Raw genomic sequence first — 23,076 nt, forward strand, 5'->3', positions numbered from 1 at the left:
CATTTCTTTTTTATTAGGGATTAAAAAGAAAGGTGACTTGGAATACCATAACTCAATTCCAAGTGGCGACTCTGAAAAAAATAAAATAATCCCTAATCAATATTGTCACTTACATTGGAAAAATCCTTCCGCCGTGCAAAAAAGGGGTGTGACAATAAGCATGAACTAGGGTTTAGGGTTGATAGCCTCCAAGAACCTTAACTGGAATTGAACAGATCTTGTAGAATCTAAATTGAAATTGGACACGTTTTGTACAGTCCCACAAAATTTCAATGTCTACAAATGTCCCCTGCTTCAAGGCTTGTCGGATGGGTAGACTTGATGAAACTCAAAGACGAAGCTTGAAGTACACATTCTTCCACCTTTGAGGCTTTGTGGCTTCAAATATGCAGATTTGATTTGTGAGAGAAGAGATGAATGACAAATTTGGTCTCACTATGCGTGCCAATTTGTTTGCAACAAATTTCAAAGGTGATAGAAAATAAATTGCAATTACAAATAAAATATGAAGAAACATAAATATTATTGATAAACATTGTGGGTACAAATATGTTCCTCCCTTGATTCTTCTCTCTCTTAGTAACGTTTTTTCTCGAACTAGGATAATTTGGATTTGATCTCTTTATGAATATTCGATGAAATTGTGTAATATTCAAGATGTCTTATTTTCAAGGGAATATAGTACTCTTCCAAAGAGGAATCGAACACATCTTCTAGAGTCCCACAAAATTTCAATATCTTCATACATGTTTTGTTTGCATTGGAACACAAAAATCTGAAATTGATGACTATTTTTTGACTCATCTAACGTTTAAAATCTAAGGACAACATATCAAGTATCAATTGACCACACTTCTTGATAAAAGCAAATGAATTATTTTATCGAATGTGCTACCAGAACTTGTGTTGCCAATTCAATCTCCAATTTCAACCCATTTTAAACTCTTTATTAAGATATGTTTCTATATTGAAGGTATGAATTATTATCTATTTAATATCTTTTAGGATTTATCTATCCATTTGTTACTTTTTTTAAAAAAAAAAATCTTGAGTTGAAATTCAAATTGTGATTATAAAAGTTAAATATCACTATGTTAAATTTTTTGAGATTAAGCGGGTCAAATTGGGTGGGTCAAGACCCAACCCATTTTTAGCCCATTTGAGCCCAAAGTAAACTTGGGCGGGTCAAGACCCAATCCAATTTCTATTTCAACCCATTTTAATATCTTTAATTTCAACCTAACCGCCCATTTGACACCCTATGGTATTTTCCTACGTGCACAAGGAGCATAACTGAATACTAATTGTAGAATGATTTTTTAGATTTCGTTTTTAAAAAAAAACTACTCATTTTTAGTATACAATAGTATTTCACTTTTTATTTTAAATTGAGTCCCCAAGTCATTACTTTATTGACCTAGTTATTGTAGAATTTTATTCAACCTCTATGGGAAGTCGGACGTAATGTTTTCATATGTCCATGAAAACTGTCATGATAGGAGGGGCTGGGTTTTAGTTGTCATGCTAATATGATTGATTCTCATTACCTGGACAAAATTTGGTACTTTGATGTTACAAGTAAGCTTTAATTGATAAGAATATGCACTCGTGGAAAATACAAGAGCGAAACTCGTTGTTAGAAGCGGAAGATGTTAATGCTATATTGTCTATCCCAATTTCTATTGCAGGTTCTAATGATAGGTTAATATGGCACCATACAAAAACAGTTTTACTATGAAGTTAAGTCAGGTTACTACATCGCAAAGGATTTGATTGGTAGGACAATGAAAAATTCGGAAGCTCAAGTGAGTTGTCACTCTTTTCCAAAATGTTTTTGGGACTTCCTGTGGAAGTTGGGAGCTTAAAAATAAGCTTAAACACTTTTTGAGAAAATGTGTGCTTAACTCTTTACCCGTCCATAGTAATTTAGCAAAAAAACTACACAGTGTAGATAAAACTTGTAAGATTTGTGGTCTTGGACCTGAAGATATAGAACATATGTTATTCAAATGTCCTTGGTCTCAGCTTGTGTGGAAGCAATGTCCTATAAATTGGCCTGATATAAAAAATATTACTGATTTATCTATTTGGTGGTATGACTTGTTCTTAAATACCAAATCTTTTCCTGAATCTATTAACTTGTTAAACTTGAGCATTAATAATATTATGTGGCAAATGGCAAATTTAGAAAGATAGGAATAGTTGGTTGTTTAATCAAGAAAGGTTAGAACCAGGAGATATTGTTTCTAGATCTATGTTTGAGTATGAAGAATATAATGAGTTACTAACAAAAAGTCCTTTTTCTTGTTCCTCTAGAAATCATCCTGTGATTAAACTAACAAATTTGCAAGGTGGCATTTTATTGTTTACAGATGCAGGTTTGCAGAATGACGATGGAAGGGCAAGTATCGGTATTGTGGCTTTGGATAGCCTCAGTAACCTGCTTCATGCCCATGGATCCCCATGACTGTTGAAGCGATTGCTATTAGGAAAGCTCTTAAATATGCTATCAGTAAGGGATGGAAGAGAGTGAAGATTTTATCAGATGCTAAAAATGTTATGCTTTATTTCGTTTCGTTCCCGTTCTTCATTTCCTTCTTCTCGAATCCAAGGGGGACTTATCATATTTAGAATCTTTCTGCGGTGTGCTCCGTTTACTATTCTTTCGTACTTTCTTCTTTTTACCACACGATAGGTTAGCGAAGCCTGAGCGGGCGCGGAGAAAGAAAGGCCAAACACTTCGCTTATAGAAGTGGAAATCCCGACCTATATTTATTTCCAACTAAAGGTAAAGGCGCTTTTCACTTCACCGGAATCCGACGTCAATTGGTTACCGGTTGGTAGTTCCTCATCATGCATTGACTGATTCCTCATGGGGTTGAAAACAACGCTCTGAAACCGGTGGGAAAGAAAAGCGCAACTTCATGAGAGATAGAAGTGTTGTGTGAAAACACTTGGAAGCTTTCAAGCATGTTCAATCATGTAGCATTTATATATATTTCTAGATCTGTGAACAAAATAGCTAATAGTTTAGCTAGATACTCCATCTCTTTGTTGAAGGAAATCTCCTGGGAGAAGTTTTTCCCAAGTTGGATCATCCAGGATACAAAAGATATGTTTAAGCTATGTATTCCGTTGATGCAATAATAAAAGGGGTTCTGTTTCGGAGAAAAAAAAAGTTACAAGTAAGCATAAAATACTTATTTAATAAATTTTTATCATCGAAAGAAAACACAACTTTATAGTTCCACTTAGTGAAGAAAATTACATACACAATATGTTGTGAATTAAATAGTTCTCTAGTTAATCGACTTCCTTCCACATAGGGAATAATACGTGTTTCGGGCAGACAGCAAAAAGTATAAAGGCAGAAAAGAAATTAAAAACAGAGCTCATCCATCCACTGATGCCAAAATCCTAATAGTTTAGACCTAAGAGAACTCGATAAATGAGGCCTTCCCAAAAGTGATTAAAGTTAATTTCAGATGCCTGCCCTACAACAAAAATGCTAAATGGACATCTCCGAGACTAACTCATGTTAAATGCTAAATGAACCAGGCAAAAAGAATCCACGGAAACAATAACAAAGAAACATCGGTTATCTGTTGTTGGATTACTTCCTCTATTTCTTCCTGGAAGATTTGGATGAAGCCTTTGATTGCACTGCATTCTGAGAGGCTCCTTTTGGATTAGCTGGCTGGTTTGACTTCGTATCACTGCTACTGCTCGCCGCCTCTTTAGCCACTGCACCTTGAGAACCTCTAATTTGAGCTGCTCTCTTATCCTCTCTCTTTGGTCTGTAACTAGACCTCTCCCTCTTGGGAAGCCACCTCTCTGGATCAGGTGGAGGTCCTGGATTAGCTGGGTCAAAGCCCTTTGGATATTTTGGCTTTCTCTTCTCCTTACTCTTCGCTTCATATGTTTCAGTGGCACCAGCATTTGGACCTTTCTCGGCTTGCTTGGCACCAGAAGTTTTCTCCAAACTGTCAACGTCTATTGCTTTCAAACCAGGTAGTGGTTTTAACTACTTCTCATAAGCTTCTGCTTTCTCAATGTCAGCATGGGCTGCAGTCTGGATTAATCCAACTAAAGCCTCAATACTTCCATGGCTTTTCACTAGCTGCTCATAAAGGCGTGCTGCCTCCTCTTTCCTTCCATGCCTGAGCTTGAAAGCAGCAGCCTCCTGCATGATGGTATTGAGCTTATTGTCTTCAGTCATGGCATTTGACCACCACTTGATTGCGGAATCAAACACAGCATCGGCACCATCAGTATCTCCAGCCCGTTCCTTGAGAGAGACAATAGTGGCAACAGTTGCAGGCTTGTGTTGAATGTCAGGTATTTTCGCCAAGGAATCAGCTGCAATCTGCGGATGGCCAGCAGCTGCAGCAACCTGAGCCCTTGCAAGCAGGATAACCTTGGGTCTGTCAGGAAACTTATCTGCATACTGTCCAAGTATTTCTTCAGCTTTAGCAGCCTTGTTCTCTCTCACATGTACAGCAGCTTGAAGAAGTACAGGCATCAAGCTACCAGGGAAAATCCCAGGTAGAGCGCCAACAAGTTCTCTAGCCTGTGACAAAAATAAACATTGGAAAAAGATGGGGAATAAACAGTAGCAGTTGGATGTCTATTAATGGGTCCCCTTGTTTCTAATGCATCAATTGTTCAAAGGAGAACCATTGCAAACCGATGTAAATCTTACAGATAATATACCTGAGCCATCTTATTAGAATGAAGTAGCAGCAGCACCCTATTCGTATATACTGCTTCCCTTTGCTTCCCCTTTGCTTCTGTGAGAGCTTCAAGTCCAGTCCACCAGCAAGCTGGAACTTCTCTGGTCCATCACTTTTCTCTATTAGCTTATCAAGTGATGTGGTGCAATGAAAGGTGTAACACCTCAAAAAAAAAAAGAAAAAAAAAAGACTTGTAAGGAAGGGTTCAAGGACGGTGGAAGAGTCCACGGTCAGTGAACCCATCCTTGAATCCAAGCCTTGAGAAAAATATTCTGAGGCAAGAGCCTAAGGAAGGGTTCAAGGAAGGTGGAAGAGTCCACGGTCAGTGAACCCATCCTTGAACCCAAGCCTTGTAAAAAAATTATTCTAAGGCAATGATTCACGGACAGGTTCAAGGACAGTAGAATGGTCCACGGATGGTAGACCCGTCCGTGGAGATTGACTTAGAAAAATAAAACTCGTCAGTTATTTTTTTCAAGGGTATATGGGTCTTTTCCTATGCATCTAATACCTAATCTAGGTCGTTTTAATCATAATCCTAGACCCTATATGACCCTTTTAAGCCTAAAATTTAACCATTCTAAATCACTCTTTAAATTTCCCCAAATCTCTCCAAGTTCTTTCCCCAAATATTTCTCTCTCTAAGAGAAGAAGAAGTCAATCTAGGGTTTTCAAAACCAAGTCTCCTAATCCTCTATTGATTGCAAGATTTTGGCATCAAGGTATGATAGATTTCATCCATGAATTCCTTCCATTCATAGAGTTCCCAAATTCTCCAATTTTCAAAGTTAGAAATCCTCAATTGAGTTAAAGTTTTCTTCAATTGTCATTAGTTCTCTTCAATGTTGATTTAAATAATTGGATTATGATCTATTATGCATGAATTGATGAAATACAATGATTTTTATGATGATTCCCCATGAACCCATGTAAATCCCATGTTTTCCAATTATGTAAATCTACTTTATGCATGTTCTTATGGAATTGATGAGACATAAAGTAGATTGCTTTGAGAGTAAAAGCACATATGTTGTTGTGGTTAATTATTGTGAAAAGATTGCTCACATAACTAACTCATGCATGAATGTGAAAGGTTTTTCACATTTAAGGATTCTAAGGTTGAAAGGTCTTCTCATCTAAACTGAATTAAAGATAAGGAGTTATTCTAATGAAACCTAGCTTGGATTGGTTACTTCATTGTACCTTTCCATGGATGACATATGGCTTAGCATGGATTGGTAAGATGACATGCCCTTCCATGGATAATAAAGACAGGTTAAGAAAATGAATATTCTGTGGGATTTATGCTCAGCACCGAGAGGATCTTGAAATGGGAGCTCTCCCATTAGTAGATGTCGGGTTTCTAGATGCAATCTCTTTATCTCATACCTATGTGCCCCCATAGGATAATTGTCTTAGATAGACATTAGCTAGTGGATCCACATAAGCTAGAAGTTCATGATCTTACCTTGGTAAGTAGGACACCCCTTTTTGGTGTGGGGTAGACACTGGATTCCGTGTTAATAGCTCACATGGTCTTATACGTTGGTTAAAGGTAAATCTCCTATAATAATGAACTAAGGTTACTTCAAGAAGTATCTCACATGTGATTTAAGATGATGTCTATTTGCATTGATCATGTTTTATGACTTATGGTTTCTATCTCTCAAGATTTATGTTTTAGCTTGATCATTGCTTACTCATGAAGATGTCCCTTTTTAGCATGTTTTAAATGTTTATGCATAACTATCATACTTGGTACATTGTTTTGTACTAATGCATACTCTTGCCTACATTTTCCCAAATGTAGGGTCCGACAGTTAGAGTTCTCAGTATCGTGGCTAGAGGTTGATTTGAGAGATTTCGAGCTTTGGTGAGTCCTCATGCTTCGAGGACGGATTTTCTTTGTTTCAGTTTTCTTTCTTACTTTCAACTTTGGACATGATGTATGGGCTAGGGCCAATCTCATTCTTATGTCCTAGATGGCTAAGGGCATCTCCAACCCTAATCTCTATTTTACTCTTCAATTATAGAGTTCTCTATTTTATGAGACAACCAACTCCAACCCAATTCTCTATTTTACTCTCTCAAAAAGAATCTTTTTTTCTCTCCTCAATATTATATTATTATTTCTATTTCATTCTTATTTTCTTATTTCATAATATGCATTCTTTTTTTTTTCAAATAATCACTTTATATATTTTTCATGTAATGTACAAATTTACTTTTTCAAATTTTTACTTCATATAAAATTATATTTTTTTCCTCAAATTCTAAAAAACATAAATTGCAAGCTAATATTATATAATATACAAATTAATGGACAATTCAAATAAAAGTGAAAGTATTAATGAAATATAATTACGTAAATACTCTACTTTTAAGATTATTATATTGCTCCCATAAAAGTTCTATTAATGCATTACGAAGTTCAAAATGAACATTTTTACCCTTAATTATTTTATGTCTAGCTAAAGATTGTTCAAATCCGAGATTTTCATGCAACAAGAACAACTACGAATAATTGAAAAAAGAATCAACAAGCACAACCGCAATCATTTAGAGAATGGTTGGAGAGCCCATTCTATATTTTACTCTCCAACATGTAGAGAATGTCTATTATGGGTCCCCTTGTTTCTAATGCATCAATTGTTCAAAGGAGAACCATTGCAAACCGATGTAAATCTTACAGATAATATACCTAATCCATCTTATTAGAATGAAGTAGCAGCAGCACCCTATTCGTATATATTGCTTCCCTTTGCTTCTGTGAGAACTTCAAGTTCAGTCCACGAGCAAGCTGGAACTTCTCTGGTCCATCACGTTTCTCTATTAGCTCATCAAGTTTCCTTAGGCCATCAGAGACATCTTTAGGACCCTTTAAAGCAATGAGATTATTTACAGCCACCGCAAGTGAAGACTCGTCGGCCAAATTTCTTTTGACAAGATCAGTATAAGATGCAACGGCCTCTTGGGTGTTCCCTAGAATCTGGAGTGAGAAAAAAAACAATTTGCGTCATTGCAACTTATCAAAGCAAAAGAAGACTACTCAAACTCGTGTCATAAGATAATTTACCTGTTGTACATATGCAATTTGACCAGCTATAGGTGCCAATTCAATTTCAACATCATCATCAGCTAAATTCTCTTCCATTAGTGTTTCCTGACAAATTTTGTAATTCCATTGTCCACAATAAGATATTGATCTACAAAACGCAACTTATAATTTACAGCCTCGTATAAACATGCCCCATATTTAATAACCCACCGCTTTACCCATGTAAAAAGTCAATCACCCAACCCATTAAAATATGGGCGGGTTACCAAAATATGGGCTCATTTTGCCGGCACTATGTGTACTTGTAGATGTCCTGGTCCGTAGGTGTGAAACTATGGTAAGTGAAGATGTTAAAAAGGGACCGGGTAGACCTAAAATCACATAGAAGAAAGTAATCCCAAAAGACCTGGTATAAATATGGACTTAGCTAAAGATAGGGCACAATGGAAGAAAAGTTCTTAAGGTGATAGCCATTAGTTGATGATATATTTTACACTCGTATGAACCTTATTTGTTATGATGATGATATGATATGAGCTTAAATGAAGAAATCAGGATTCATATAGCCAATCCAAACTTGTTCGGGACTGAGGCGTAGTTGTTGTTGATTCAAAGTATTTAATGTGTTTGGTTGTTAAGATTAAAAAGTAAAAGCTAGTGCTTTTTAATCACCGAAAGATTTGAAATTTGTGATTTTAGATTTAATTTTAAAAGCTAATGCTTGCAAGTATTTAGTATGTTTGGTTATTTTATTTGATGTAGGATGGATAGGGTTTGCATATATATTGCTTACAATGGCAAATGGACTACAGATAACAAGTATTTGGATAATGAGATCAAGCTAATTATTGTGAATGATGGGATAACATTTGAGGGTCTCCCCGAGAAGATTTTTCAGGTTCTAAAACTGAAAGTGGGTGAGATTAAAGCAAATATTTGGTTTGACTCGAATCTAGAAACAAGCAAAGGAATGCAAGTTACAAATGATGAGGAAGTTACTACTTGTTGAAAAATGATCCAAATTTCAAGACTTCCCGTTTCATTGTTGATATTGCGGAAAACAATTCTTTGTCCGCAGTCAATATTGTACAACAAGAGGAAATGCAGATTGAAAGAGATGAGACATCGATACCAGTTGAGCCAATATCAGAATTTGAACCTCTGGAAACAAAATCATCTCATGGTATGAAACTGAGAAAAAGGGCCCAGAACAGAAAAGTATAAAAAAAAAAAAAAAAAGATCGAGGAGTTAAAGAGACGATTTGTCAGGTGTGATTTTGAGAGAAGATGCTTCATTGGATGAAATAGTTGTGGGATCTTTGTTTGCAAACAAAGAATGTTTAAATATTTCAGGAGCTTTTGATAAATATCGACAGATGCACCCATCTTTCCTAAATGATACAAAATCTGAGATTCCAACAACATTGACTCAGTACTTCCTTCTTGCCCTTTCAAGGACTCTAAAGCCTCCTCCAATTTATTTTGCCGATATAAGCAATATCCTTCTCAAAGAAAGCATGACAATGAAAGAGGGAAAATGTTAGTGAGAGAAACAAAATCTAGAATTGAAGAGAAAGGAACTTATTTTTCTTTTCATCAAGTAGAGGAGATACACTGTAAACACAAGGCAAATATATGTAAATAATTTGCATAAAGATGGGTCTGGAAGGACCCAAAGCTAACTTGGCATTGAAAAGAAGCTTATGAAATTGTTAACTATACCCTGTAGGAATAATCAGGGACTGATGACTGCTCGTATATTTCCTATTATACTTCCTACTTCTTAGTTGGAATTTCCCATGGGAGGAAGCCATAAGGATGTTTCAGTTCAAATCATATCAATCAGGTTATACAATACGAGACTATCAGATGAAAAAATCGTTGTCTCGAACATCCTGGAGAATCGACCTTTGGTATGAGTATCCTAACTAGCTTAACAACATACATTGTACTTTCTTCTCTTTTTCCTCTTCCGAACCGTAGATCACTCACAGTTATTTCTTAAGGGTATTTGAGTCTTTTTCTATGCATTTGATACATATAATATGCGTTTTGACCCTAAATCTAAGTCTTATAACAACCTTTCTATCCCTAGTTCTACCCGAACCCTCTTATTCTCTCAAATTCCCATCCAAGAAACTAGGGTTCAGGCTTCAAGTCTCCTTTTTCCTCCATTGCTTTTGGGCTTTGATCATCAAGGTATGTGAGAATTCACCAATGGTTCGATTCATCCATTGGATCCCAAAAGATTTCCAAGTTCTAAGTCAATTTCATCAAGTTTGATTATGGTTTCATTCAATTCTCCATGGGTCCTATTTGTTATGATTCAATTGTTTGATTTTAATCTTATTATGAATCACGGACCCGTGCATTATTCATGATTTTGACTATGATCTTATGAAGAAAGCTTTGAACTTGTGAATGATGATGTATGGAAGCTATGTATGATTTATGAAAATAATGTTTATGAACTAAGGTTGCTTTCAAGATAAGCATCAATAAAATTGTGAAAAGTTTTTTCACATATGCATGAATTGTGAAAGATTCTCACATATTAAGAAATCATGATTGGTGAAAAGTTTTCTCACACATGTATGGATCATGATTTAAGGAGCTACTCTATGATGACTTAAGCTTGGATTAGTGACTTAATTGTGCTTTTCCATATATGATGATATGTTCACAAATATGCCTATTGTGTTGGAATTTTTACTTAGCACCTAGAGGACATTGAGATGGAGTCTCTCCCGTTAGTAGAGGACGGGTCTCTAGTAGCAATGTACTTGTCCCTAACTACATGCCCCTGTAGGATTGTCTTAGAAAGACATAGCTAGTGGATCCACCTAAGCTAGAAGTTCATGGTCCTTACCTAGGCAAGTAGAACATCTCTTTTTGTCTTTGAGATGTTGTGGATTTACCAAAAGGAAAGAGGTTGGTCGGGTGAGAATGGGTGTTAACTATGAAATATAAGTCGGATGGGTCCATAGAAAGATATAAAGCACATTGGGTAGCAAAAGGTTATACACAGACCTATGGAATTTGATTATTTGGAGACTTTTGCCTAGTGGAAAAAATGAATACAGTGAAAATCTTATTATCATTGGCTACAGTTTTTAATTGGAACCTACAACAATTTGATTTAAAAAATGCCTTTTTACATGGAGACTTAGATGAGGAGATCTATAGGGAGGTGCCACCTGGTTTTGAAAGTAAGAAGGGAATGTTGTGTTGACTGAAGAAGGCACTCTATGGATTAAAGCAATCACCTCCCTTGTGCATGGTTAGGAAGATTTATAAAGGTTCTGATCAAGCAAGGGTATTGACAAAGTCAAGCAGACCACACCTTGTTCATACGACACTCAAAAACAAGAAAGGTGACTACATTGTTATTTATGTGGCTGACATCATAGTAACAAGTGATGATTCAGAGGAGATACAAAATTTGAAAAAGTGTTAACTCAAGGAATTTGACATCAAAGAGCTTGGTAAATTAAAGTATTTTTTGGGAATCGAAGTAATCTTTTTCCCAAAAAAATATGTGCTTGATTTGCCGAAAGAAACAAGAAAATTAGGGTATAAACCAGTGGCTACACCAATATCATAGATTGTGCAATGCTCCAACAGATTATGTGGTAGATAAAGGCTTGTAACAAAGGCTTGTAGGGAAATTGATTTATTTGTCCAATACAAGGCCAGACATTGCATTTGCTGCAAGCGTTGTTAGCCTATTTATGCATGATCCTAGAGCAATGCATCTACATCAGGTGGGGAAGAGTGTCATGACCCACCTCCTCATCACACCACATAAGCGCCACGTGGTATAAATTTGTCCATTTGGAAGCATAAGTATGCTAGCATTTATGAGAAGATTCTAGAACCATAAAGAACTTCTTGGAAAGACTAGAATAGCTAAGAAGAATTCTTGAAAAGCCTTAGAATAGTCTACGCATGTAGAGAATTCTAGAAATAAGGTTTATTTGTAAATAAGTAGGGACTTATGTAACAATTATTATTTACACTTTAGCCCCTAAGTTAGTAGTATAAATAGAGGGGCATCCATAGGTAAATCAACCAAGCAAAAGCAAGTAATCTTCCAAAGCAATACAAAAGCCTTCTTATACACTCTCTTGTGTTTTTCTTCGTTCTCTTAGAGATTTAGTATTAAAAGGCTTACTTGAGCTTGCAAGATCGTGAGAGATTCTTGAACGAGTTGTCTAGTGCCACATGGTGTGCTTCGTATAAGTCTAAGGCCGTGACAGAGTAGTATCAAAGCAAAAGTTGATACTAATGGGAATGGCAAATGAGGAGACATTAACGCTGCTAGCACCGACAACGTCAAGCAGGATGGTGGATGAAGCACCTAAAAGGGAGGAAGAATCTTAAGAAGAATGAGGAATTGTTGTGAGAACCTACCCGAAGAGAAGCATTAACATCCCACTCATATTCGGCCATTGAGACAAGTGATGATGAACGTGGGGAACAACATGTAGACGTTATGCCTAGAATTGACTGGACTGCGGAGTTGACACGGAAAGGTAAGTTGTGGTGATTTTCAGACGCTTCAACGGGGTCGATTACAAGTTCAAGACTCCTGAGGACTTCACCTTTGACGAAAATGAAAACATCTGCAAAGAGTTGGAGGCACATAGGCATGCGGAATATGAGATGAAAAAAATCATCTCTTCCTTGGATGTCGGCTCATGGATGCATTAAGCACAATTAAAACCATGAAGGCCGAGATGAAAGCACTCAAAGAGGGCATTGAAGTTGGAGGACCCTCGTCGTTCGACAGATTTAGGGAGGCCAGGGTTGAGGCTCCCAAGCCACCTCAAAGGCGTCTGTGATGCGCAAGAGGTGGAGAATTTCCTATGGCATTTGGAGAACTACTTCAATTGCAACAAAGTGAAGAGCGACGAGAACATGATCAACACTGTCGTGTTGTACCTCTCGGAGATGGCCATGCTTTGGTGGAGGCGTAAAGAGTCTGTGGTACGGAAGGGGCTTTGCACCATCAACACTTGGGAGCTATTCCGGGAAGAGTTCAAGAAATCATTCTTTCCCAACAACGTCATCTATGAGGCAAAGCGCAGGTTTAGAGAGTTGAAGCAGACAAATAATATACGAGTATATGTGAAAGAGTTCACCACCCTCACGCTTCAGATTCCCAACCTCACGGACGAAGATATGTTGTTCCACTTCATGGATGGGCTGCGAAGTTGGGCCAAGATGGAGTTGGAGCACTAATAGGTTAGGACTATTGATGAAAGTCATCAAGCAGCCGAAGCTCTAACACACTTTAAGCATGACAGAGGAAAAGGAGAAGAGAAGAGAGGTAGTCATGACCAAGGTAGAGGAGATCATGGAAAAAGCAAAGAGCAACAACCACATCCCAAGAATCATGACACCTATAAGTCTGATGGCAAAAAGTTTGGACATTAGAGTGATGTTACAGGAAAACACAGACTACAAAGGGAAACATTTACTACTTATGCGGTGGGTTGCATGGCTATGCAAGATGCCCTGGACTGAAAAATCTTAGTGCCATATTACAAGAATGGAAGGAGAAAGTTACACAAGAACCTAGGCAAGGTTTGTGCACGACGCAGTTGGGCCTGATTGGTCTATATGAAGCTATCACAAAGCAATTAGAGAATCCAAAACAATATGGCGTACAATATGCAAACATCATGATCAATGGAAGAACAACTAGTGCAAAGGTCAACACAGGTGCAGAGGCCAACATCATTACCAAGAGCCAAGCAATAAAGTTGAGGTTGAGTTACAATCCAAGTAACACTCACATCAAGACAGTCAATGCTCCACTGACTCCCTTGTGCTGAGTCACTCATGGAGTAAGCATCACGAAAGGCAAGTGTCAAGGTAAAACCAACTTTATTGTCGCTCTGTTGGATATCTTTGACATAATTCTTGGGCAAGAGTTCTTCCAAAAATGTCACACGATGACCAATCCTTACCTCCAACGGCTCTTAGTCATGGAGCAAGAAGGATTATGTATGGTGCCCCTGATTAAGGTACTAAAGATAGAAGGACAAGCTCAACTATCGGCTATGCAGCTCATGACGGGCCTTAAGAAAGAGGAGTCGACACTCAAAGCCACCATTGCGAGAGTGACTAAAAACAATAGTGCTAGAGCATTTTTGCCACCACGTATAGAGAAAGTACTAGAAGAGAATAAGGATGTAATGTCTAAGGAGTTGCACAAGGGCATTGATCGAGTCAATATTCTACTGGTCGCACATGTGAGAAGACAAGATTCAAATGTTCATACAATAAAAATGTGCCACGGTCGTCATAACAACAGGTGGGGAAGAGTGTCATGACCCGCCACCTCATCAACACCACATAAGCACCACGTGGCATAAAGTTGTCCATTTGGAAGCATAAGTATGCTAGCTTTTATGAGAAGATTCTAGAATGATGAAGAACTTCTTGGAAAGACTCTAGAATATCTAGGAAGAATTCTTGAAAAGCCTTAGAATATTCTACGCATGTAGAGAATTCTAGAGAAAATATGTAGGGACTTATGTAACAATTATTATTTACACTTTAGCCCCTAAGTTAGTAGTATAAATAGAGAGGCATCCATTTGTAAATTAACTAAGCAAAAGCAAGCAATCTTCCAAAGCAATACAAAAAACCTTCTTATAAACTCTCTTGTGTCTTTCTTCATTCTCTTAGCGATCTAGTATAAAAAGTCTTACTTGAGCTTGCAAGATCGTGAAAGATTTGTGAGCGAGTTGTCAAGTGTCGCACGGTATTCTTAGTTGAAGTCTAAGGCTGTCACACTATGGCATAAAAGACTAGGACACACTTCTACTTCAGTCCTTAGTAAACTGTTTTCTACTAATGTCACTACTGTTAGAAATAAAATAGTAGATTGTGTAGTGTGCCCGTGTAGATTACCTTTCCCGTCTAGTAGCATAAAAAGTAGTAGTTTTGAATTGTTTCATGTAGATCTTTGGGGTACCAACAAGACTGATACATATGATGGGAACAAATATTTCTTGACTGTTGTAAAAGATTTTTCAAGATATATGATGAGTCCACAATTTGGACTCATTTAGGGCTTTATTTTAATAGAATTAGTGTCCTCAAATGCATATTTTGTCTCAATAACTGATGTAAATCCTTAAGTTTCAGGTATTTGGAGTTTGAGGCAAAGCATGGACACTACTTGGCAAAAAGGAACAAAACGGCTGAAAAAATGAAGAAAAGAAGGCCTGAGGATCGCCTAATGCATTCGGCGAGTCGCCGAAAGGCCTTAACCTCGCCCAAAGTTCCAGTGTGCTAAGCCCTGAAGGAAAAGATCAAGTTGGCGATGAAAAGGATCAGTCGGCGTGTCGCCGAACAGTTCCGCGAAGCAGTATTATATCGCCCAATGATTCAGAACGCGAAGATGCTGAAGGCAAGAGCTGAAAGGCGATGAAGCAGACCAAAGGGCAGATCGCCGAGTGCATCGGCGATCCCGACTAACTACGCCGAGTGATCCTTCGCAGCACATTTTTTGATAACTATAAATATTAGTTTGAATTTTTATTTTAGTATGCATTTTTAGATACAACATTTTATTTTCTAAGTTTTCAAGTAGGGAATATTTTTGCTTAGCTTTCGAAGATTTGAAGACTTTCAACTCCAAGAAATTGAAAGTGGGTGTTGAAGATTCTTCATCTTAGACTCGTTTAAAGTGAATATAAATCATACCCAGTTGATGTTACTTCGATTTGGTATCATTTTCTTCCTTTTCTCTATGTCTAGCTAAAACCCCAATTTTTGGGGTGTGATTTTGTGAATATGGGTTAAAATTTACTGTTGGGTGTTGCTTATTGTTGGTATATTCGCTGTTTAAATGTGATTTCGTTTAGTAGTTATGTTTGAACTTAATGAGATTGTAGTTGCAAATACGATTTCATCTTAGTGTTTTTGGCTTGCTCGAGAGAGGTTTTAAAACTAATGACTACTAAATCAATAGCCGGTGGTTATTGGGTCGTCTTGGGTTCAGCTAGAGAGAGTGAATCCTAGGCCCTCTCCCACACTTTCAGCTCGAGAGAGTGAATGGGCTAATGCGGAGGCTGTGCTTAAAAGTGACAACTCGGTGTTCGAGAGAAACCGAGTTGATTCGGAGTAAGTTACTCGAGAGAGAATTTACCCCCACTAAAGTCTAGCCAAGTTACAAATATTCAGCGATGTACTATCAATAGCATTTACCCGAGAATGTCTTTTATCCCATATTCCTATCACATCCCAAGAATCCGGTCTCCCTATCTCGTTTCCATATATTTTCGTCGTTTTTGTTGATTAGTTAATACAAACCCCCCTTGATAATTGACATTCGTGTCACTCCTTAAATTTATTATGTTTGTATTCGATAATGTTTATAGCTATGATTGATTAGAACTTGATTTTACTTTTCTAATAATTCTCAAAACCACTCCCTGTGGGAACGATCCCAACCCTTGGTTGGGTTATATCACTACACGCGATCGTTGGCACTTGAACGGTTGAACCGAAGTAGTGTCCTGATACATGAAGTCAATATACATGGTTGTTTCTTGTATATCCCTTGAATACTTTATGAATTATACCAAAAATCAGTTTGAAAAATTAGTAAAAAGTAATTAAGACTGATAATGGTACTAAGTTCATCAACACAATATGCGATCAATTATTTAAACAATTAGCAATTGTTCATCAGACAACATGGTTTACACTCCTCAACAGAATGATGTGGCTGAAAGGAAACATAGACATATTCTTGAAGTGACTAGGGCCATTAGATTACAAGCTGATATACCTACTAATTTTGGGGGCACTGTGTACTGGTTGTAGCTTATTTGATAAATAGGCTTCCTAAATCAGCTTTAAATGGTAAATCGCCATTTGCCAAATTCTGTGAAAAAGGATCCATATCTTACTCATTTGAAAGTACTAGGTTGTTTATGTTGTTCTGATATGCCTAATCAACATGATAGGCTATTATCTAGGTCTAGCATATTTGTCCATATGGGTTATTCTGAATTACAAAAAGGATACATTTTGTATGATTTAATTGATAAAGTCTTCTTTGTACTATTCAATGAAACAGTGTTTCCATTCTTCAATGAAAAAGCTACATCAGTTCTTATCTTTAAAGACTGAGACTCATTCAGTTTTGGATTACTCAACTCAATGGTCTAGCATTGCTATTAGTTCACAACAACCTGGTAAATATACAAGCACCGAGGAAGGGTCTAGGACGGTGGAAGGGTTCAAGGACGGTGGAAGAGTTTATGCTCAGTGAACCCATCCTTGAACCCAAGCCTTGTGAAAAATATTCTAAGGCAAGAGTCTAAGGAAGGGTTCAAGGAAGGTGGAAGAGTCCACGGTCAGTGAACCAATCCTTGAACCCAAGCCTTGCTAAAAATACTCTAAGGCAAGGGTCTAAGGAAGGGTTCAAGGACTGTGGAAGAGTCCACAATCAGTGAAACCATCCTTGAACCCAAGCCTTGTGCAAGGCAAGGGTCTAAGGAAGGGTTCAAGGAAGGTGGAAGAGTCCACGGTCAGTGAACCCATCCTTGTAAAAAAATTATTCTAAGGTAATACTTCATGGAAACGTTCAAGGACGGTAGAATGGTCCACGGACGGTAGAGCCGTCTGTAGAGATTGATTTAGAAAAATAAAAATCGTTAGTGAAGCCTAAAATAATCCTAGACCCTACATAAGTCTTTTAACCCTAAAATTTAACCATTCCAAAATCATTCTTTAAATTTTCCCAAATCTCTCCAAGTTCTTTCCCCAAATATTTCTCTCTAAAAGAAGAAAAAGAAGTCAAGCTAGGGTTTTCAAGACCAAGTCTCCTAATCCTCCATCGATAGCAAGTTTTTGGCATCAAGGTATGATAGTTTTCATCCATGGATTTCTTCCATTCATGGAGTTCCCAAATACTCCTATTTTCAAAGTTACAAATCCCCAATTGAGCTAGGGTTTTCTTCAATTGCAATGAGTTCTCTTTAATGTTGATTTAAATGATTGAATAATGATCTATTATGCATGAATCGATGAAATACTATGCTTTTTATGATGATTCTCCATGAACCCATGAAAATCTGATGTTTTCCAATTATGATGATAAGATGTGGGTCTTGAACTATGAAAGGTGAATTATGGAATTCAGCATGTTCTTATGGAATTGATGAGACATGAAGTAGATTGCTTTGAGAGTAAAAGCATATATGCATATATGTTGTTGTTGGGGTTAATTATTGTGAAAGGATTGCTCACATAGTTAACTTGTGCATGAATGTGAAAAGTTTTCTCACACTAAAGATTCTAAGGTTGAAAGGTCATCTTCAACTAAAATGAATCAAAGATAAGGAGCTATTCTAATGAAACCTAGCTTGGATTGGTTACTTCATTGTACCTTACCATTGGATGACATATGTCTTAGTTTGGATTGGTAAGATGACATGCCCTTCCGTGGATAATAAAGACAAGTTAAGAAAATGACTATTCCGTGGGATTTACGCTTAGCACCGAGAGGATATTAAGATGGGAGCTCAATCGTTAGTAGAGGCCGAGTTTCTAGAAGCTATCTCTTTATCCTATACCTACAACCCCCGTAGGATGATTGTCATAGATAGACATTAGCTAGTGGATCCACATAAGCTAGAAGTTCATGGTCTTACCTTGACAAGTAGTACACCCATTGTTGGTGTGGGGTAGACACCAGATTCCGTGTTGTTAGCTCACATGGTCTTATATGTCGGTTAAAGATAATCTCCCACAATAATGAACTAAGGTTACTTCAAAAAGAATCTCACATGTGACTTAAGATGATGTCTATTAGCATTGATCATGTTTTATGACTTATGGTTTCTATCTCTCAAGATTTATGTTTAAGCTTGATCATTGCATACTTATAAAAATTTCCTGTTTTAGCATGTTTAAATGTTTTTTGCATAACTATCATACTTGGTACATTGTTTTGTACCAACGCATACTCTTGCCTACATTTCCCCAAATACAGGGTCTGACAGTCAAGGTTCTCAGTTTCGTGGCAAGAGGTTGATTTGAGAGATTTTGACCTATAGTGAGTCCTCATGCTTCGAGGACAGATTTTCATTGTTTCAATTTTCTTTCTTACTTTAAGTTTTGGGCATGATGTATAGGCTAGGCCCAATTTGATTCTTATGTACTAGATGGCTAATGAGACAAGTGTTTAGACTTTCGCTTTACTTTTATAAAACTCTTGAACTTGAAATGTTGTTCTTTACTTCTCTTCCTTCCATGTCTTATGTTATGAATGCTAAGTGGCTTGTATGGGACCTTTCGGGGTCCTATACGCCATGTTATGCCTAGGGGGTACCTTGGGTCGTGACAAACTTGGTAATCTGAGCACAAGGTTTAGAAACGTCCTACGAAGTCTCATAAGCCACGTCGAGTATAGTCTTGTTCATGAGTATGAAGCACGCCTCATTTATCAATGAGAGACTATAAGATGATTAGGAAACTCCAATTGTTTGATTACTCTAAAGTCATGCGGTATAGTGTAACTCTATATGTCTTTCTCCTAATTCCTATATGGTTCTTTTCGGGATATGGCCCCTCGAAGTGTTTACATTAGAAGGAAAGCAAATGAGAAGCTCCGCCTCAAGTTTCGGTCGACCCTTTGGCCGAGCAAGTGACTAATGCGGAGTTTAGGGCTGCTTTTTAAGTGTTGGCTCAAGCCAGGACGGCTTAAGCCAATAGGGAGGTTGTGGTCCCCGTGAACCCAAATGTGGGTACGACGACATCTAGAGTGAGGGACTTTACTAGAATGAATCCCCCGGAGTTTCATGGGACCAAGGTTGAGGAAGATCCTTAAGAGTTTATTGATGAAGTGTATAAGGCAGTGATGATCATGGAAGTGACACTGGTAGAAAAGGTGGAATTGGCCAAGGTTCCTCTAATGCTCCTTCTAAGTTTAACAAAAATAGGGTGTCTAACCCTAAGCCTCAAGGAGGGAATGATGGTGGATCATCATTGCCTATGTCTACTTGTGCTAGGTGTGGGAAGAAGCACGAGGGTAAGTGCCTAGCCGGCATGGATGCTTGCTTCGATTGTGGTAAAAGTGGTCATAAGATGAGGGACTGCCCAATGCTTACGGCTAAATGAAGAGAGGGCAAGCAAGCTCCACCTAGTGGTTCGGGTTCCAATGCTCCCAAGCAAAATCGGTTCTATGCATTCCACACTCATGGTGAACAAGAGGGTTCTTCCGATGTGGTTACCGATATGTTGAAAGTCTTCCAACTTGAAGTTTATGCTTTACTTTACCCTGGTGCTACCTTGTCTTTTGTGACGCCATATGTGGCGATGAGGTTTGATACCCTTTTCTGTCTCCACTCTGTTTGGTGATTCTACTTTGGCTAAGAGGGTCTATAGAAAGTGTCCCTTCTCCTTGTCTCATAGAGTTACTTTTGTTGACTTGGTAGAGCTAGATATGCTAGGTTTTTATGTCATCCTTGGTATGGATTGGCTGCACTCATGTTGTGTTTCTGTTGATTATAGAACTCGTGTAGTCAAGTTTCAGTTCCCGAATGAGCATGTCCTAAAATGGAAAGGGGGAAATTATATGCCTAAGGGTCAGTTTGTTTATTGTCTTAAAACTAGAAAGAGGATTTCTTAGGGATGCATTTACCATTTAGTTAGGATAAGAGATGTAGATTCTCAAAAGCCCTACTCTTGAGTCGGTCCCCGTTGTTAACGAGTTTCCGAAAATGTTCCCAGATTATCTATCTGGTATTCCTCCCAAAAGGGAAATAGACTTCGGTATTAACCTTCTCCCAGATACGCAACCTATTTATATTCCTCCTTACCGAATGGCTCCGACAGAAATTAAGGAGCAATTGAAAGATTTGTTGGATAAGGGTTTCATCTGACTAAGTATTTCTCCATGGGGTGCTCCGGTTTTTGTTTGAAAGAAAGATGGTTCACTCTGTATGTGTATTTACTATCAACAATTGAATAAGGTCACCGTGAAGAACAAATATCCTCTTCCAAGGATAGATGATTTGTTTGACCAACTTCAAGGAGCAAGTTACTTCTCTAAGATTGACCTTGGTCGGGTTATCATCAATTGAGGGTGAAAGGAGATGACATTCCAAAAATGGCTTCTCGAACTCGGTATGGTGAGTTTTTGGTAATGTCCTTTGGTTTGACTAATGCTCCAGCAACTTTTATGGACTTGATGAATAGGGTGTTTAGGCAATACCTTGACATTTTTGTGATTGTGTTCATTGATGATATATTGATATATTCAAGGAGTGAAGATGAGCACACTAATCACTTGAAGATTGTGTTGCAAATCCTCAAGGACCAACAACTTTGCAAAGTTAAGTAAATGTGAGTTTTGGTTGAAGTTCGTGGCTTTTCTTGGTCACATTGTTTCCTAAAAAGGTATTGAGGTAGATCCTAAGAAGACAGATGCGGTCAAGAGTTGGCCTAGACCTCTATCCCCTTTGGATATTAGGAGCTTTTTGCATTTAGTCGGTTACTATAGAAGGTTTGTGGAAGGGTTTTGGTCGATTGTCTATCCATTGACCCAAAAAAAAGCCAATTCTTATGGTTGGAAGCTTGTGAGAAGAGTTTTCAAGAATTGAAATATAGACTTACTTCCGCTCCGATGTTGACTTAACCAGAAGGGACCGATGATTTTGTCATTTATTGTAATGCCTCTTGTATTGGGTTAGGATGTGCCCTTATGCAAAATGGGCAAGTCATTGCCTATGCTTCAAGACAACTTAAGATTCATGAAAAGAATTATCCGGCCCATGATCTTGAACTAGCGGCGGTTGTTTTCGCCTTAACGATTTGGAGGCATTTGTATGGTGTTCATGTGGATGTCTTTACCCGACCACAAGAGTTTGCCATATGTGTTTAACCTAAAAGATCTAAATCTTTGCCAAAAGAGATGACTGGAATTATTGAAAGACTATGACATGTGTGTTCTTTATTGCCCCGCTAAGGCGAATGTGGTGGCAGATGCTCTTAGTCGATTATCGAAGGGTAGTGTTGCTCACATTCAAGATAATAAGAAAGAGTTAGTTCGAGATGTTCATAGATTGGCCCGATTGGGTGTTCGGTTAGTTGACTCTACCAAGGGTGGTGTTATGGTTCGCAATGGTTCAAAACTTTTTTTGTGACCAATGTGAAAGCCAAGCAAGGTCTAGATCCAACTTTGGTTGAATTGAAGGAAGTGGTGCTTAAAAAGTCCGTAGAGGCTTTATCCCAAGGGGGTTATGATATACTTAGATATCAAGGTCATTTGTGTGTTCCTAATGTAGACGACTTGAGAGAACAGATCTTGTCAGAAGCCCATAATTCTCGATATTCCATACACCCAGGAGCCACCAAGATGTACCGTAACTTGCGGGAGATCTATTGGTGGAATAGGATGAAGAAAGATAGTGCGAAATTTGTGGCTAAGTGTCCCAATTGTCAACAAGTGAAACTTGAACATCAAAAGCCGGGAGGTTTATCTCAAGATATTAGTATCCCTACTTGGAAGGGGGAAGATTTGAACATGGACTTCATTGTTGGTTTGCCTCACACCCGGCGACAACATGACTCAATATGGGTTATTGTTGATCGGATGACGAAATCGCCTCATTTTATCCCCGTCAAGGTTTTTTTTCGGCGGAGGACAACGCCAAGTTATATTTGAAGGAAATGGTAAGGTTGCATGGAGTGCCCTTATCCATTATCTCCAATCGTGGTACCCAATTCACTTCTCAATTTTGGAAATCTTTCCAAAAGGGTTTTGGTACTCGTGTTAAGCTTAGTACGACCTTTCACCCACAAACCGATAGGCAAGAGGAGCGTACTATCTAAACCTTGGAAGATGTGTTGAGAGAATGTGTAATTGACTTCAAGGGTAATTGGGATGATCACTTACCTTTGATGGAGTTTGCGTACAATAATAGCTATCACTCAAGCATTGGTATGGCTCCATTTGAGGTCCTATATGGTGGGTGTAGATCTCCAATAGGTTGGTTTGAGGTGGGTGAAGTTGCCCTTATAGGTCTCGAGTTGGTACATGAGGCTATGGAGAAAGTTCGACTTATTAGAGAGAGGTTGAAAACAGCTCAAAGTCCACAAAAGTCCTATACCGATGTGAGAAGAAAAGATCTTGAGTTTGAGGTAAATGATTGGGTCTACTTGAAAATTTCATCCATGAAGGGTGTAATGAGATTTGGGAAGAAATGGAAGCTTAGTCCCCGTTATGTGGGCCCATATCAGATTTTGAGACGA

General features: G+C 38.0%; 1 pseudogene; it reads right to left on the bottom strand.

The window, feature by feature from the left end:
* Positions 1-3,546: 3,546 nt before the first annotated feature.
* On the bottom strand, positions 3,547-7,987 carry LOC125828987 (uncharacterized; annotated as a pseudogene).
* Positions 7,988-23,076: the final 15,089 nt, after the last annotated feature.

Source organism: Solanum verrucosum, unplaced genomic scaffold, assembly GCF_900185275.1.
Source record: "Solanum verrucosum unplaced genomic scaffold, falcon-dt-bn FXZP01000231.1, whole genome shotgun sequence".
Classification (NCBI taxonomy): domain Eukaryota; kingdom Viridiplantae; phylum Streptophyta; class Magnoliopsida; order Solanales; family Solanaceae; genus Solanum; species Solanum verrucosum.